The 19,994-nt window shown below is 45.0% G+C and overlaps 1 protein-coding gene across 2 annotated transcripts in view; it reads left to right on the plus strand.

Moving 5' to 3' along the window:
* The window catches only part of CLNK (cytokine dependent hematopoietic cell linker), a 267,728-nt gene that overhangs the window by 77,721 nt on the left and 170,013 nt on the right, over positions 1 to 19,994 (plus strand). The gene's annotated exons all lie outside the window — the stretch shown is intronic.

Consider the following 19,994-nt stretch of genomic DNA (forward strand, 5'->3'; position numbering starts at 1 on the left):
TGAAACGAATTTGGGTTCTGCAGCAGGACAATGATCCTAAACACACCAGCAAGTCCACCACTGAATGGCTGAAGAAAAACAAAATGAAGACTTTGGAGTGGCCTAGCCAAAGTCCTAACCTGAATCCTATTGAGATGTTGTGGTATGACCTTAAAAAGGCCGTTCATGCTTGAAAACCCTCTAATGTAACTGAATTAGGACAATTCTGCAAAGATGAGTGGGCCAAAATTCCTCCAGGACGTTGTAAAAGCCTCATTGCACGTTATCGCAAACGCTTGGTTGCAGTTGTTGCAGCTAAGGGTGGCCCAACCAGTTATTAGGTTTAGGGGGCAATCACTTTTTCACACAGGGCCATGATGGTTTTGATTTTTTTGTTACCTTTAATAATAAACACCTTCATTTACAAATTGCATTTTGTGTTTACTTGTGTTGTCCTTGACTATTGTCTAAATTAGTATGATGTTCCGAAAAAAGTGTGACAAACATGCAAAGGAACAGGAAATGAGGAAGGGGGCAAACACTTTTTCACACCACTGTATAATGACACTGCCCAGCAGTTCGCATATGGCAGTGTGAACTGCCGTGCATGTCGGTTGCGATGTGGGAACCCGCTGTTGATTCAGTAGTGTGAACCGGGCCTGACTGTATATACTATTTTTGTTTAGAAGATGATGATTACATTTCATAACATTAAATACGTGTATTGTTTCAAATCTATGCCCAAGAAATTTATTTTGTTGTTATTTCATTTGCATTATAAGTCATAAATTTACTGTACATATTTACACTTCACACTCCTCCTGCACAAACTTGCTATTACATCCTCTCTCTCCAGCACATCACTTTTCCTCAGGCACAGCTAGCACATGGTTAGGCTTGACTCTGGTTCGAGCCAGGCCTTGTAGATAGAGATGCCCTTGCGGTTCGCCCGGCGGTCGGTTTGCGGCGAATTTTGCTCGTTTGCGATTCCCAAACCGGCGGACTTGTGGCGCTGTTCACGGGGCGGACATATGCGTTTACATTGTGAAAGAACTTTGACCCATGATGACACATCCATCATGGGGTACAGGACAGCCAATTGAGACATTTCAGCACATGGACAATTGGACATTCCCCCTACCTTATAAATAGATCAGATCTGGCGGCCATTTTACATTCTGTCTTTTGTCAGTGTAGGGAAAGGAAGCTGTGTGGAGCAGGGACAGTCAGTTTAATCACTAGCTATTACTATTAGGTCCACAAAGGTCCTTTTAAGGACTGGTATAGGTGTACAGTATATAGGGTTGTAATACACTTAGAATATACTTTCTTTCAAATATACAAAGTATATTATGGTGCACTGCAGCTGACTGCTGTGCTGCTGAGTGCACTGCTGACCGATTCTGCAGCTGTCTTTTGTCAGTGTAGGGAGAGGATGCTGTGTGGAGCAGGGACAGTCAGTTTAATCACTAGCTATTACTATTAGGTCCATAAAGGTCCTTTTAAGGACTGTTATAGGTGTGCATTATATAGGATTGTTCTTTCAAATATAGAAAGCTTATTATAGTGCACTGCACTGCTGTGCTGCTGACCGATTCTGCAGCTGTCGTTTCTCAGTGTAGGGAGGGACAGTTTGGTGTTTGGAGCAGGGGCAGTCTGCAATTCACTAGCTACTAGCTAGCTACTATTAGGTCCACAAAGGTCCTTTTAAGAATTGGTATAGGTGTACTATCTGGTGTGCTCTCTATCACGGTGCTGGTGTCAGTTCTCTCACGGTGCTGGTGTCAGTGTTCTCTATCACGGTGCTGGTGTCAGTGCTCTCTATCTCGGTGCTGGTGTCAGTGCTCTCTATCTCGGTGCTGGTGTCGGTGCTCTCTATCTCGGTGCTGGTGTCAGTGCTCTCTATCTCGGTGCTGGTGTCAGTGCTCTCTGTCACGGTGCTGGTGTCAGTGCTCTCTATCATGGTGCTGGTGCCAGTGCTCAGTCTCTATCGCGGTGCTGGTTTCAGACAGTGAGGGAGATAGCAGCGGAGAAGCCAATCAGCAGGCAGTGCCAGCACCATGGCTGAGGATCAGCACTGGACTGGCACCTCCGGACCACTGCAGTGGAGCCCTGCATAGGTGAGGGTAAGGGCCAGGCAGAGGGAGGGGCTCAAGCACAGATTGGCACACTGGGACACTGGCACAGGACTGCGCTGCCCTGACTGTGGCACTGATCATCTCCTGCACCCCCTTCATAGCCTGCCCTGACCTTGCCTCTCCTCCATGGCCTTCATGCGGCTCCTGAATTGTCAAAATTTCACAGATAAAAAAAGAATGCTTGTTGTTGTCGATCCTAGATTCACTTAATACTTTTGTTATGTCAGTGTCCATGTTGTGGGACTATGTGTGCACAGCTAGTAAATATTTTGTGGCTGAAAATATGACCTGCAGGTTTTTAAGGTTCGCCTGTGGTTCGCAAACTTTTGGCCGCGTTCGCGAAACGTCCCGTCGGAAGTTCGTCCATCACTACTTGTAGAAATGCCTTTTGCAGGCAGAGACCATGGCCCCTGTGGTGTAGCCAAAAAAGGTTAAATTGGTTAAATGCTAGCTGTACTTGGTGGATTACTGATCCTTGCCAGCATTCCTGGCTGCAGCTGCCTGACTCCGCTGCCCATGGCATTAGAGTCTCTCCCACTGGCTCTACATTCATCTCAGACTGCACACTCCCAGTCCGCTACGGCATGCCCCCCCCCCCCCCCCAGCTCTCCCGACTATGCCTGCCACTCACCGACACCTGGTGGATCCCTCCTGGAAACTTTGCCTGGCAGTACCTTCCACTGTCCTCTCATGCCCCTGGTCAGAAAACCCCTGTGGTTTGTACAAGGGTCCCTTCCACTCCCAAGCTCCAGGCACAATGTCACCCCTCCCCCCCAGACTGGGACAACTCCTCCCCACAACTTCTCCCCAGCTGGGTTGACTCTAGGTATTTAAGGAGGCCTGCCCCCTGCCAATTCATGTTGAGGATTGATCAGAGCTCCTCAGAACACCCCAGGCAGCTTCACCTCTCTTCCCCTCCTGCCTTCAAGAAGCCTCTAGAAGAAGAAGGGAAGTAGCCGAAAAATGATGCTGTGAGTCACCAGCCTACTCTGAGCCACTCCCAGCCCACACAGATCAAAACAAACAGGCATAGCTTACAGCTAGGCCTGATTACATTTACCTGTACTGACAAAAATCCTACTAGTGCCTACCTAAAGTAGATGTTGCTACATTACTTTGTTATGTTTGTTATTTTTTAACTTCCTTTATCAGACCAAGCTGCTCAGAAAAAATGTCAGTTAGAGGGCTGAAACAAACCATTTAGTATTGACAGGGGACAGCATTACAATGGCCAGGTGTATTTATTTATTTATTAATTTATGTAAAACCTTGAACCCAAAATAAAAACAGTTGCTGTAGCTGCTTAAGACCTAGTTTACCCTTGCATCAAAATGTGGCATTTTACCTTTATTTTTGAACAACTCTGAAGAACTCTGATCAAAGCAGTGATTTTTATGATGCTTAACTGCTTGTCAACCAGCTGCCATCATTTTACAGCGGCAGGTTGGCACGATCCCACTAGGGATCACGGGATCGGGATAGCAGGATCGCGTGCACCGCTGCACATTGGGGATATCGATGCTCGTGGCTAACGGTTGCGATGACCACCGGCCACAAGTGATCGCGGGCATGAGAGGCAGAACAGGGAAGTGTTCTGTTCTGTGAGGCGTGACAGATCGTGAGTTCCTAACCTATTAGCCAGGAACCACAATCTGTCACTTCCTCTAGGTCATTCCTCTCATTTATGAACACACATAGGGAACACAGTTAACCCCTTGATCGCCCCCCCCCCAGTGTTAACCCCTTCTCTGACAGTGACATTTTTACAGTAAGTGAATTTTTATAGCACTGACCGCTGTATGAATGCCAATGGTCCCAAAAATGTGTCAAAAGTGCCCGATGTGTCCGCCATAACGTTGCAGTCCCAATAAAAATTGCAGATCGCTGCCATTACTAGTAAAAAAATAATAATAATAATAATAATAATAATAATAAAAATGCTATAAATCTATCCACTATATTGTAGACACTATAACTTTTGCGTAAACCAATCCCCTTAGTCTGCCTGTAAAGTGGTGCATCTGTGCGATGTATAGAACATGCCGCAGCTATGATGATATTTCTAAAACGTTGTTTTTTTTCTTATTTCTTTTCCCCCATAGGGCTCCCCTTAACTACTTTAATACAGGACACTTTCACCCCCTTCCTGCCCAGACCAATTTTCAGCTTTCAGCGCTCTCACAATTTGAATGGCAATTACTCAGTCTTGCAACACTGTATCCAAACAACATTTTTATAATTTTTTTTCACACAAATAGAGCTTTCTTTTGGTGATGGACATGATGAGGATTTTTGGGGTGAATTTTTATAACCTTTTATTATAGAGTGAGGGATGGAAATATGGTGCTTGGGTGCAATAATTTTGTGCTTGGTACACTATAAACCGTTTTTTTATGGCTTTTATTTTTTTGGGTGTTATTTTTATAACTTTTTATTATAGGGTGTGGGATGGAAATATGATGTTTGTGTGAAATTGTGGAGATTTTTTCTTTTTTTTTACTGCTGCTGCTAAAAAATAACATAAATGTTAAAAAAAAAAAAATGAAGAAAGGCCAAAAAAAAAACAGTGGTGACACAGGAGGAAGACCACCTGCGCCTCAGAAGAAGGAACAGCAATTCTGAAGAATAATTTTTTGCTGCTGCGGGAAAAAAAATCAAAAAGCTAAAAAAAAGAATAGGAACCACTGCTGGCGTAGAAAGAGGAACTCCTGCAACACAGAAAGGGTACAGCAATTATGACCTAAATATTCTTAGTGCTGCTGCACCGGCAAAAAAAAAAAAAAAAAACAAGTATACCTCTGCTGTCCTGATGCAGAAGGAATAACACCTGCAACACAAAAGGGGGAGTACAAAATGCAGCAACAGAACCTGATACGGCAAAAAAAAGACACAGAAGTGTTGTACACACCAATAGTGATGGACGAACTTCCGACAGGACGTTTTGCGTACGCAGCCGATAGTTTGCGAACCGGAACGTTCGCGGCAGGCCCCATTGACTTCAATGGGAGGCGAACTTCGCAAACCTACAGGTCAAATTTGCAGCCACAAAATAATTAATAGCTGTGCAAACATAGTCCCACACCGTGGCCAATGACATAACACATGTATGAGGTGAATCTGGGATCGACAACTACAAGCATTCTTTTTTTATATGGGAAATTGTTGTGACAATTCAGGACTGTGGAGCGCATGAAGGCAATGGAGGAGAGGGAAGGTCAGGGACCAGGGTAGGCAAAGAAGAGGGTGCAGGAGATGATCACCAGCAGCGTGACATACAGCAATGACACCTGCACCGTGATAGAGAGCACTGACATCAGCAGCGTGACATAAAGCACTAACACCTGCACCATGATAGAGTCATCTGACACCAGCACCGTGATAGAGAGCACTGACATCAGCAGCGTGACATACAGCAATGACACCTGCACCGTGATAGAGTTATCTGACAACAGCACCGTGATAGAGAGCACTGACATCAGCAGCGTGACATAAAGCACTGACACCAGCACCGTGATATACAGCACTGACAGCAGCACCGTGATAGAGAGCACTGACATCAGCAGCGTGACATAAAGCACTAACACCAGCACTGTGATATACAGCACTGACAGCAGCACCGTGATAGAGAGCACTGAGATCAGCACCGTGATATACATCACTGACACCTGCACCGTAAGCAGCCCCAGGAGGAAGTCAGCATAGCACAGGGATGGTGGGAGCCCCTCATAATGAGCATAGCACAGGGATGGTGGGAGCCCCTCATAATGAGCATAGCACAGGGATGGTGGGAGCCCCTCATAATGAGCATAGCACAGGGATGGTGGGAGCCCCTCATAATGAGCATAGCACAGGGATGGTGTGAGCCCCTCATAATAAGCAGCCCCAGGAGGAAGTCAGCACAGCACATGGATGGTGGGAGCCCCTCATAATAAGCAGCCCCAGGAGGAAGTCAGCACAACACAGGGATGGTTGGAGGCTGGGAGCACCTCATAATAAGCAGCCCCAGGAGGAAGTCAGCACAGCACAGGGATGGTAGGAGCCCCTCATAATAAGCATAGCACAGGGATGGTGGAAGCCCCTCATAATATGCACAGCAGAGGTACAGCCCCAGGAGGATGTCAGCACAGCACAGGGATGGTGGAATCCCCTCATAATAAGCAGCCCCAGTAGAAATATGACACCGCTCAACCTCTTCAAAGAGGAGGGTACGGCATATAGTACGGTGTGCTTTTTTTGGACAAGGAAGTGAGCCAAATGAAGAAAGAAGGTCTGTGTGCTCGATTAAAAAAAATGTTTATAGACATATACATGGTCTACTGGTCACATGTGTTGAATTCCTCCGAGATCCATGCCTCATTCATTTTTAGAAATGTGAGGTAGTTAGCACTGTCGTGAGCTAGGCGACTACGCTTATCGGTCACGATCCCCCCTGCTGCGCTGAACGTCCTTTCGGACAGGACACTGGATGAGGGGCAAGCCAACAGTTCGATTGCAAATTGGGCAAGCTCTGGCCAGAGGTCAAGCCTGCCCACCCAGTAGTCCAGGGGTTCATCACTCCTCAGAGCGTCCACATCAGCCGTTAACCCGATGTAGTTGGACACCTGACGGTCTAGGCGTTCCCTGATGCTGGATCCGGATGATACCTGTCGATGGGTCGGCTGAAAGAATGACCTCATATCTGAAGTCACCAACACATTATCAAACCGGCCTCTTCTTGCAGGCGCTGTTGGATTGGTACCCGCAACTCCTTCTCTGGGAGTGGGAATTGCTCCTCTGCCAGTGCACGCAAAAGCAGAATGCAGCATTTCTCGAAGCAAGGCCTGGAAGTGCTCCATTCTGCCAGCCCTCTGTGACGGCGGTAGGGATGAGCCGAACACCACCCCTGTTCGGTTCGCACCAGAACCTGCGAACTGACCTAAACTTTGTGTGAACTTTAGAACCCTATTAAAGTCTATGGGACTCGAACGTTCACAATCTAAAGTGCTCATTTTAAAGGGTAATATGCAAGTTACTGTCCTAAAAAGTGTTTGGGGACCTGGGTCCTGCCCCAGGGGACATGGATCAATGCAAAAAAAAGTTTTAAAAACGGCCGTTTTTTCAGGAGCAGTGATTTTAATAATGATTAAAGTGAAACAATAAAAGTGTAATATTCCTTTAAATTTCGTAGCTGGGGGGTATCTATAGTATGCCTGTGAAGGGGCGCATGTTTCTGGTGCTTAGAACTGTCCCTGCACAAAGTGTCATTTGTGCAGGAAAAAAAGTATTTTAAAATCACTTGCGGCTAAATTGTCGGCTCCCCGTAATACAGAGAACACTCAATGAGTGTTCTCTGTATTAGCCGCCAATTCATTCATTCATTGATAAAAAAAAAAAAGCGTGGGGGTTCCCCTAAATTCAATTACCAGGCCCTTCAGGTCTGACATGGATATTAAGGGGAACCCCGCATCAAATTTTTAAAAAAATTGACGTGGGGGTCCCCCTAAATATCCATAACCAGACCCTTCAGGTCTGATATGGATATTAAGGGGAACCCCGCATCAAATTTAAAAAAAATTTGACGTGGGGGTCCCCCTAAAAATCCATACCAGACCCTTTATCCGAGCACGCAACCTGGCAGGCCGCAGGAAAAGAGGGGGGGACGAGAGAGCGGCCCCCCTCCCTCCTGAACTGTACCAGGCCACATACCCTCAACATTGGGAGGATGCTTTGGGGGTCTGTGACCCCTCAAAGCACCTTGTCCCCATGTTGATGAGGACAAGGGCCTCATCCTCACAACCCTGGCCGGTGGTTGTGAGGGTCTGCGGGCGGGGGGCTTATCAGAATCTGGAAGCCCCCTTTAACAAGGGGACCCCCAGATCCCGCCCTCCCCCTGTTTGAAATGGTAAGGGGGTACAAAAGTACCCCTACCATTTCACAAAGAAAGTGTCAAAATGGTTAAATAAGACAAACACACTTTTGAAAAATTCCTTTATTAAAAATAAAAAAAAGATTCCAGCGGTGCTAATCCACTCTTGCTATCCAGCGACGAATCTCCGAGGTCCAGCGATGGATGATCATATTCAGCGACGGGGGATCTCTCAGTCCAGCGCTGTCCATATATCCTTCTTCTGTCTCCACTCCGGAGACACTGCGGAGATCCCAGCGCTGACGTTTCTTATATTAGGAGGGTGGGGCCACTCGTCACCTGACCCCGCCCCCTCTGACGCTGGTGAAGGGAGCCAGGGGTTCCCCAGTGACGTGTGGGTAACCCCGCCCCCTCTGATGTAACGGAAACCTGCGTTACATCAGAGGGGGCGGGGTTACTCACACGTCACTGGGGAACCCCTGGCTTCCCTCTCCAGCGTCAGAGGGGCGGGGTCAGGTGACGGGTGGCCCCGCCCTCCTAATATAAGAAACGTCAGCGCTGGGATCTCTGCAGTCTCCGCAGTGGAGACAGAAGAAGGATGTATGGACAGCGCTGGACTGAGAGAAACCCCGTCGCTGGATATGATCATCCATCGCTGGACCCTGGAGATCCGTCGCTGGATAGCAAGAGTGGATTAGCACCGCTGGAATCTTTTTTTTAATTTTTTTTATTTTTAATAAAGGAATTTTTCAAAAGTGTGTTTGTCTTATTTAACCATTTTGACACTTTCTTTGTGAAATGGTAGGGGTACTTTTGTACCCCCTTACCATTTCAAACAGGGGGGGCCGGGATCTGGGGGTCCCCTTGTTAAAGGGGGCTTCCAGATTCTGATAAGCCCCCCGCCCGCAGACCCTCACAACCACCGGCCAGGGTTGTGAGGATGAGGCCCTTGTCCTCATCAACATGGGGACAAGGTGCTTTGAGGGGTCACAGACCCCCAAAGCATCCTCCCAATGTTGAGGGTATGTGGCCTGGTACGGTTCAGGAGGGAGGGGGGCCGCTCTCTCTTCCCCCCTCTTTTCCTGCGGCCTGCCAGGTTGCGTGCTCGGATAAAGGGTCTGGTATGGATTTTTAGGGGGACCCCCACGTCAATTTTTTTTAATTTGATGCGGGGTTCCCCTTAATATCCATATCAGACCTGAAGGGTCTGGTATGGATATTTAGGGGGACCCCCACGTCATTTTTTTTTTATTTGACACGGGGTTCCCCTTAATATCCATGTCAGACCTGAAGGGCCTGGTAATTGAATTTAGGGGAACCCCCATGCTTTTTTTTTTATTTTTTATCAATGAATGAATGAATTGTCGGCTATTTAGCCGCAAGTGATTTTAAAAGACTTTTTTTTTTAATTTGATGTGGAGTTCCCCTTAATATCCATACCAGACCTGAAGGGCCTGTTAATTGAATTTGGGGGAACCTCACGCTTCTTTTTTTTTTATCAATGACTTTTAATGACTGTTCTCTGTATTACGGGGAGCCGACAATTCATTATAGCTGCGAGTGATTTTAAATGACTTTTTTTCCTGCAGAAATTACACTTTGTGCAGGGACAGTTCTAAGCACCAGAAACATGCGCCCCTTCACAGGCATACTATAGATACCCCCCAGCTACGAAATTTAAAGGAATATTACACTTTTATTGTTTCACTTTAATCATTATTAAAATCACTGCTCCTGAAAAAACGGCCGTTTTTAAAACTTTTTTTTGCATTGATCCATGTCCCCTGGGGCAGGACCCGGGTCCCCAAACACTTTTTAGGACAGTAACCTGCATATTACCCTCTAAAATTAGCACTTTAGATTTCTCCCATAGACTTGTACAGGGTGTTCCGGCTTTTCGAATTTGCTGCGAACAGCCCAAATTGTTCACTGTTCGCTGAACAGGCGAACAGGCAATGTTCGAGTAGAACATGAGTTCGACTCGAACTCGAAGCTCATCCCTAGACGGCGGTAACATTTCCGCCATTTTGTGTTGGTACCGGGGGTCTAAGTACGTTGCCACCCAGTACTGGTCCTTGACCCTTATGCTTTTTATACGGGGGTCCCTATTAAAACACTGGAGCATGAAGGCCCCCATTTGCACTAAACTGGAATCGGTGTGGTGGCCTGGCTCCTGCTCATCATCCAGGATAATGTCATCCTCTTCATTCTCCTCTCCCCATCCACGCACAACAACAGGGGTCCCAGAAAGGTTTAAAGCATGCTCTTCTTGCTCCTCCTCATCCGCCCCGGCACCATCCTCCTCTGACTCCTCTTCAGACTCCTGTTGTTCACTTGTCTCAGATAGAGTAGCCCCCCTGGGAATTCATCCAGCATTGCGACTTCCTCATCTTCCCGCTCCTGCACAGCTTGATCAATGACACGACGCAATGCACGCTCCATAAAGAAGGCATAAGGTACCATGTCACTGATGGCGCCATGGCTGCGACTGACCAGTTTGGTGATCTCCTCAAATGGGCGCAGAAGTCTGCATGCGTCGCGCATGAGCAGCCACTGGCGCGGTGGAAAAAAAACAGCTCCCCAGAACCTGTTCTGCCCCAGAGTTCATACAGGTAGACGTTAACTGCACGTTTCTGCTAGAGCAGCCTATCAAGCATATAGAAGGTTGAGTTCCATCGCATCGGGCAATCGCAAATAAGACATCTGACCGGCAGATTGTGTCGCTGCTGAATGTCAGCAAGGCGAGCCATGGCCGTGTAAGATCTTCTGAAATCGGCCGAGATTTTCCTTGCCTGCCGCAAGATGTCCTGGACCCCAGGGTATTTAACAACGAATCGCTGCACGACCAAGTTTAAGACGTGTGCCATGCATGGCACGTGCGTAATTTTGCCCTGTTTCAATGCGCTAAGCAGATTGGCACCGTTGTCACACACCACTTTACCAACTGTCAAATTGAGCGGTGTTAGCCACTGATCTGCCTGTGAACGCAAAGCTGAAAGGAGTGCCGGGCCAGTGTGGCTCTTGGCTTCCAGGCACAACAGACGCAGCACGGCATGGCAACGTCTCACCTGGCATGTCGAATAGGTTCTGGGGAGCTTGGGCGGCGCAGCGGAAGAGACGCTAGCAGCGGAAAAGGAGGAGTCAGCTGAGGAGGAGAGGGAGGAGGATGGAGTAGGAGGAGGAGGAGAAGAAGGGCCAGGCCTGCATGCAATCCGTGGCGGTAAAACCAAATCTACACGGGTGCCACGGGTTACATGCTTGACGGCTGTCAGAAGGTTCACCCAGTGGGCAGTAAAAGTGATATACCTTCCCTGCCCGTGTTTGCTAGACCACGTGTCTGTGGTCAGATGCTTCTTGGCACTGACACTGTGTGCCAGAGATACATTCACTTGCCACTGAACATGGCCATATAGCTCTGGGATGCCCTTCTGTGAGAAATACTTCCTTCCTGGGACCTTCCATTGTGGTGTTCCAATGGCCACAAATTTGCGAAAGGCCTCCGAGTCCACTAGTTTATATGGCAGTAGTTGGCGGGCTATGAGTTCTGACAATCCAGCTGTCAACCGTTGGGCAAGAGGGTTATCCGGCGTCATCATTTTTTTTTATGCTCGAACATTAGGCCCACAGAAGCCTGCCTTTTTGCAGAAAAACGTGAGCTTGGCATGATGGAAGGTGGAGTGGTGGACAATTGTGAGGAGAGAGGAGAAGGAGAAGTAGAAGACGAGGCTGGATGGTGAGAGCCTAGAGTGTGGCTTTGTGTGTTCCGTTGCTCCCACTGGGCTAGGTGATGGCTGCTCATGTGCCTTCTTAAGGCGGTCTTCCCTAGGTGAGTGTTGGGCTTACCGCGACTAATGCGTTGACTGCAAAGATTGCAGATGGCAATGCTATTGTCAGCAGCGGACACGTTAAAAAAAGCCCACACTGCGGAGCCATGTGCCAGTTGTCCTGGGAGCGCCAGATGTGACCGCACATGGTCGATGACTCGCTCCTGATACATTTGCAGTCTGCTTTGTCCCTCCGGTGCAATGTAAGTTATTCCTGCTTCTCCTCCCTATCTGCTGGTCCATATCTCCCTCTGAACTCCCCTCCTCTTCCTCTCTTGTGGGCACCCACGTGACATCACTAGACACGTCATCATCAACGTCACCTTCCCCACCGCTATAAGTAGAGATCTCGGAGTAGGCAGCAACACCGGGGACCAACCTCCTCCTTGGGCTGATCTGGGTACTGTCGTCAGACTGCTGAGTAGCAGTTGTTGCTACCTCCTCTTCCTGATCCAATACCAAGAGTGGCTGTGCATCAGAAATGTCTTGATATGGATCGGAATATAATTCCTGTGACTCAAGCGGAAGGTATGTGGTGGTGGTGTTGTTGGTGGTAGTGTCTTTGGGGGTGCACATAGCAGAGAGTGAAGAAGAGGGTGCAGATCGAGAGGATGAGGAGGGTGCAGAAGAGTAAGGTTGAGCGAGCCACTCAACCAAGTCTGGTGCGTCCTTTAAAGTAATTGAACGCACCTTTTGCAACTTCCCACTTTGGCTCAAGCCTGTTTCTCCTGCCCTACCCCTACCACCCCTGCGGAAGGGCCTGCCGCTTCCTCTGCCTGTCATTTTTTAAATGACCCTGCGACAAAACTCTCAGTCCCTATACCGATAAAGGACTGCTGCAGTATAGGGCAGCAGTCAGCAGTAGTGCACCTCAACCCTATGTATTGTGGACCTATACCAGTCCTTATAGAATAGCAGACTGTACCTCACTCAACCCTATGTACTGTAGTACCCTATACCTTACCAGTCCTTATAAGGACCTTTGTGGAACAAGTAGGTTGTGAGTGATTAGCAGACTGTACGTCAGTCCCTATACCGATGAAGGACTGCTGCAGTATAGGGCAGCAGTCAGCAGTAGTGCACCTCAACCCTATGTATTGTGGACCTATACCAGTCCTTATAGAATGGCAGACTGTACCTCACTCAACCCTATGTACTGTAGAACCCTAGACAGACCAAGTTACCAGTCCTTATAAGGACCTTTGTGGAACAAGTAGGTTGTGAGTGATTAGCAGACTGTACGTCAGTCCCTATACCGATGAAGGACTGCTGCAGTATAGAACCCTAGACAGACCAAGTTAACTAGTAGGTTGTGAGTGATTAGCAGACTGTACGTCAGTCCCTATACCGATGAAGGACTGCTGCAGTATAGGGCAGCGGTCAGCAGTAGTGCACCTCAACCCTATGTATTGTGGACTTATACCAGTCCTTATAGAATGGCAGACTGTACCTCACTCAACCCTATGTACTGTAGTACCCTATACCTTACCAGTCCTTATAAGGACCTTTGTGGAACAAGTAGATTGTGAGTGATTAGCAGACTGTACATCAGTCCCTATACCTATGAAGAACTGCTGCAGTATAGGGCAGCGGTCAGCAGTAGTGCACCTCAACCCTATGTATTGTGGACCTATACCAGTCCTTATAGAATGGCAGACTGTACCTCACTCAACCCTATGTACTGTAGAACCCCAGACAGACCAAGTTACCAGTCCTTATAAGGACCTTTGTGGAACAAGTAGGTTGTGAGTGATTAGCAGGCTGTACGTCAGTCCCTATACCGATGAAGGACTGCTGCAGTATAGAACCCTAGACAGACCAAGTTAACATGTAGGTTGCGAGTGATTAGCATTGTGTACCAAATAGCTAGCGATTTGGGTCACTGCAATCTCTCCCTGCTCCACACAACAACCTCTCCCTATAGTGACAGAAGAAAGAATGTAAAATGGCCGCCGGATCGGGTGTATTTATAAGTTAGGGGGAATGTCCAAGTGTCCATGTGCTGTAATGTCTCAATTGGCTGTCCTGTACTCCATGATGGATGTGTCATCAGGTCAAAGTTCTTTTACACAGTAAAAACACGGAAGTCCGCCGGGCGAACGGCGGCAATAGTCCGCCGATCGGGCGGACCGCGAACAGCCGAAATTCGCCGCGAAACGACCACCGGGTGAACCATTCGGCCATCACTACACACCAACACTTCAGAAGCATCAAAACACTGTGTTATAAACACTGCACTACGCCTAGAGGCGATTCAGTTCGCATTGTGCGCTATACAAGTATTTCATTCATTCATTCATTCACTACACTATGTTATACACTGCACTACACTGTGTTATATACACCGCACTAGACTGTGCTTTATATACACCGCACTACACTGTGCTTTATATACACCGCACTACACTGTTATATACACCACACTACACTATGTGATATACACCGCACTACACTGTGTTATATACACTGCACTACACTGTTTATATACACCACACTACACTGTTTTATATACTCTGCACTACACCGTATTATTTACTTGGCAGTGCACTGTATTATATAAACTGCACTGCACTACACTGTGTTATATACACTGCCTTACACGGTAATATATACACCACACTACACTGCATTATACACACCACACTACACTGTATTATATACACCAAACCACACTGTGTTATATACTCTGCACTACACTTTATTATATTCTCTAGACTACACTGTATTATATATACTGCACTACATTGTATTATATACACCGAACCACACTGTGTTATGTACACCGCACTACACTGTATTATATATGCCACACTACACTGTATTATACACTGCACACTGTATTATATACTCTACTACACTGTATTATACACTGCACTACACTGTACATTACATACTCTTCACTGTATTATACACTGCACTGTATTATATACTCTGCACTACACTGTATTATACACTGCACACTGTATTATATACTCTACTCCACTGTATTATACACTGCACTACACTGTATTATACACTGCAATACGCTGTATTATATACACTAAACTAACTGATCGCACAATACACTAACTAACCTGTCTAATCTCCACTAATAGTCAGCATTATACACGGCTGCCATGAAAGCAGCCTTATATAGTGTGGGGCATAGACTTAGCCCCTGAGCCATGATTGGCCAAAGACACCCTGCCTTTGGCCAATCATGGCTCTCACAGTACATAACACTGTGATTGGCCAAAGCATACAGCTCAGGTGCATGCTTTGGCCAGTCAGCAGCAATCAATGCACTGCGAGATTGCAGTGCATTATGGGGCACTCAGGGGTGGGCGAACTTCCCATTAGCATCCCATTTGTTAGTTTGTTCAACAAACAAACGAACACCTGATGTGATGTTGAACATCAAGCCCAACACTACCATCTAGTATTGAGTGGGTTTTTTTGTTCACGACTAGCAATATTTTCACGTGTGTCTTCCTGCCTTTATGTATTTTCTTGATCATTAATAATGTGTGTTTGTGTGCCTGTAGTCACATTCAGATCAGCGAGCGACCCATTGCTCTGGAAACCATTATGCATACTTGCAAAGGAATGAAATTTGTTAAACTAATAAAACAAGAAGTAACCTGACCTTATAAAAGTTGGAGTTACAGGCCGAGACGTACATGGTGTTTTAATAAATCCGGCCTTGACTGGAGTATGCTTCTGTGTATTAAACCATTTTGACCTATGATTCTCTGATAAGGAAACATTACAACAGCCATTTATCCTCTGTAATAGCCTTTACACCGGGCTTATCTACAGCTTACCTGTGTGGTTTGTTATTTACTATTTTGACATTTAGGACTCTATTTAGGTGCTGAGAATGTGACTTTTACAAGCATTCCCTGGTTTCTAATAATCCAGGTGCATGTGTTTTAAATGGGAGTGATTCCTTTTTTAACAGCGAATGTTTGTGAAAGTCACATTCTCTGCTATATTAGTAGACCCCTTATGCTGTAGATAGATATCCACCTCAGCTCCAGAAGGTTTTACCCCCCTTCATGACCAGGCCATTTTTTGCTATGCGGCACTGCACTACTTTAACCGATAACCGATGCAGTTTTGCAGTCATGCAACACTGTACCCAAACTAAATTGACATATTTTTTGGACACAAATAGAGCATTCTTTTGGTAGTACAGTAAAACCTTGGATTGCGAGTATAATTTGTACTGGAAACATGCTTGTAATCCAAAGCATTCATATATCAAAGCAAATTTCCCCATAAGAAATAATGGGAACTCAGATGATTCGTTCCACAACCATTTAGTCCTTCAGTTTATAGTCCATTTAAAAAAATTATAGCAATGTGATAGGTTGTGTAACCATAAAATGTCCAGCCACAAATGGAAGCTTCCACAAGGAGATTAGAAGCAAAATCCAGCAGGAGCTACGGAGTATAAAAGAGAAGAGAGGCGCCTCTAAGTGTACCAATATGGTTACATGTAATGAAGGTACAACATTTAGCAACTCACATGGTTGATGATTAAAAGAGGCACATCTAAGTATGTAGGCATCCGGAGTAAAGTTGTCCACATAGACCATCCCCCGCACCCCCAGCTCTCACTGCTATCAGTCTGCAATTGTGACCAGGAAGACTACTGTGCAGTAGAGCGTTCTGAAAGCGAGGCTTAAACCGCTCGTGGAGAGCAGTGTCGAAGGGATGACATTGATGGTGGTGAGGAGGACGGTCTATGTGGACAGTTTTACCCCGGATGCCTACATACTTAGATGTGCCTGTTTTAATCATCAACCATGAGAGTTGCTAAATGTTGTACCTTCATTAAATGCAACCATATTGCTACACTTAGAGGCGCCTCTCTTCTCTTTTATACTCAGTTGTGATATGACGCTACTTCTATATCAAGACATTGCTTGTCTATCAAATCAAAATGTATAAAAAAATGTGCTTGTCTTGCAAAATGTGATCACCTCAGGGTTTTTTTTTTTTTTAACAAAAAAAGACCAACAATTAAAAAAAAAAAAAAACACAATATTTTTTACTTCCTGCTAGAAAAAAATATCCTATAAAAAAATTTAAAAAATCAAATCTCTTAATAAATTTAGGCGAAAATGTATTCTGTTACGTCTTTGGTAAAAAAAAAAAAAAAATCCAATAAGTGTATATTGTTTGGTTTGCGTGAAAGTTATGGCATCTACAAACTATGGGATATACACTGGATTTTTATTTTTTATATATACTAGTAATAGTGATCAGTGACTTATAGTGGTCAATCTCACACTAACTGACACTTTGTGGGAACTAACTAACTGTCACTGACATCACCAGTGACTTTATTACAGTGATCATCGTAATAATACAGACTGTCACTGTACATCACTGGGTAGGAAGGGGGTTAACATTTAGGGTGATAAAGGGGTTAGATATGGGCCCAACAAGTGTTTCTGTGTGTACTGTGTTTTGTGTGTACCCTGTGCCAGGGGATCTCATTGTCGGTCGGTCATGCAGCCCCACACTTGCCCCATCTAGGTTGCGGGCAGCGCTCCTACGGGTGGCTGTCAGTGGCTTCTATTGCGTCTCCTCCTCCTCTGCATCATGGCAGCTTCTGCTGTGCATTTCCTCCCACCTCCACCTGGGTGTCCCATAGGATTGCCTGTCCTTTCAGCCAATTAGAGAGTTACGGGTCTCAGAACCCGCTTCTTGTTTGGCCGGGAGGAGGATCAGTGTGGCAATAAGAATGTACATTCACTATTGTCACACAACTGGGTGGACTCGGAGCGCAGTCATTTTTAGGAGCCTATTAGAGTATCTGACTCTAATAATATGCCTAAAAAAAAACTCCCGCCCCCCATTGGAATTCATGCTTCCAGTGCCCTGCATGTAGATTTGAGGGCCAGATGCATGGATGGGGGGGGCGTCACCTGTGAGCCCATAATGGATGGGCCGCTACTGGACACTATATGCATACAGAATACAGCAGTGTTCATTTTGATGTCATATTTCTTTTTCATTTTAGTCATAGTCTTTCGTATTTTAGTCATCTGAATTGTTTTAGTTTTGAATTGTTTACGGCATTAAACTTGCAGCAACTCAGAACTATACAGCGTTAAACTTTCAGTAACGCAATTAAATAATTGGCGTTTAAACTTGCAGTAACGCAATGAAATATTTGGCGTTAAACTTGCAGCAACGCACAGAACTATATGGCGTTAAACTTGCAGTAACGCAAAGAAATATACAGCATTAAACTTGCAGTAATGCAAAGAAATATACAGCGTTAAACTTGCAGTAACGCAATGAAATATACAGCGTTAAATTTGCAGTAACACACAGAACTATATGGCATTAAACTTGCAGTAACGCAATGAAATATACGGCATTAAACTTGCAGTAATGCACAGAACTATATGGCATTAAACTTGCAGTAACGCATTGAAATATATGGTGTTAAACTAGCAGTAATGCAATTAAATATATGCCGTTAAACTTGCAGAAATGCACATAACTATATGCCGTTAAACTTGCAGTAACGCACTGGAATATACGGCATTAGACTTGCAGTAACACACAGAACTATATGGCATTAAACTTGCAGTAACGCAATGAAATATACAGGGTTAAACTTGCAGTAATGCACAGAACTATACAACGTTAAACCTGCAGTAACGCACAAAACTGTATGGCTTTAAATGTGCAGTAACGCACAGAACTATATGGCATTAAACTTGCAGTAACGCAATGAAATATATGGCGTTAAACTTGCAGTAACACAATTAAATATATGCCGTTAAACATGCAGAAATGCATAGAACTTGCAGTAACGCAATGAAATATATTTAACTTGCAGTAACGCAATGAAATATATTGCATTAAACTTGAAACAACGGAATGAAATATGCTAAACTTGCAGTAACGCAATGAAATTTACAGCATTAAACTTCCAGTAATGCACAGAACTATATGGTGTTAAACTTGCAGTAACGCAATTAAATATATGACATTAAATTTGCAGTAATGCAATGAAATATATATGGCGTTAAACTTGCAGTAATGCAATGAAATATGCAGCATTAAACTTGCAGTAACGCAATTAAATATACGCTAAACTTGCAGTAACACAATGAAATATGCAGCGTTAAACGTGCAGTAACACAATGAAATATATGGCTTTAAACTTAGCAGTAACGCAATAAAATATACGGCGTTAAACTTGCAGTAACTTGCAGTCACTGACTGAACTATCCCTACATTCACACTAATGTAAAGATGAGTGGTTGCGTTACACTCACATTGACTGAACTATCCCTACATTGGCACTATTGTAAAGATGAATGGTCGCACTAAACTCACAATGACTGAACTATCCCGACATTCACACTAATGTAAAGATGAATGGTCTCACTACACTCACACTGAACTATCCCTAGAAGCACAATAAACTGATATTCTACACTTATAATAGAATCAGAATAGAACACTATAGCACACTAACTGTCTAATAGCACTGAACAGAGCCCCGTTCTATCTCTCTCCACGCTGCTATCATATACAAATGGCTACTATGGAAAGAATACTTTTATAGTGTTGGGCGGGATTAAGAGCAATGAGCCATGACTGGACACAGTCATCATGACAGTATCCAATCATGGCTCTGACAGTGCTCTGTGTCCTGATTGGGTGAAGCTTTCATTGCTTCGGCCAATCGGGGCATTCAATGCACTGTGCAGCAGGACAGTGGATTGGGGTCGTTTGGCAGGCCAAACAAATGGTCAGACGACCCTATAATTCGGAGAGCCTCTGAACAGCCAATATTCGGCCTGAACTCATGCTCAGGCGGAACCGTTCACCCATCCTTAATGCTGAGCAAAAATAATCATTAAAAATATCATAAAAAGTCAAAATGTTTCCCTATTAAAGCGCATTAAAAACTGCAGCGCTTAACACTAACCCTTTAGAAGTACATACTGTATGTATGCATGTTACCATTGTGTATTTGTTTCTGCCAATACTCCACTTGAAGAAAATTTTAGACCACAATGTCTGAAATACAATCTGTCTATGTTGTTTCATCATTGTCAGTTAGGTTTCTAAGGCAATATGACAATTTTTTCAAGAATTTCAAAAATAAATGTATTTAAAAAGAAAATTGTCTGTAATGTGTATATGTATGTATGTGTGTATATATATATATATATATATATATATATATAT

Source organism: Lithobates pipiens, unplaced genomic scaffold (assembly GCF_037356315.1).
Source record: "Lithobates pipiens isolate NorthernLeopardFrog02 unplaced genomic scaffold, aLitPip1_a1.2 Scaffold_13, whole genome shotgun sequence".
NCBI lineage: Eukaryota > Metazoa > Chordata > Amphibia > Anura > Ranidae > Lithobates > Lithobates pipiens.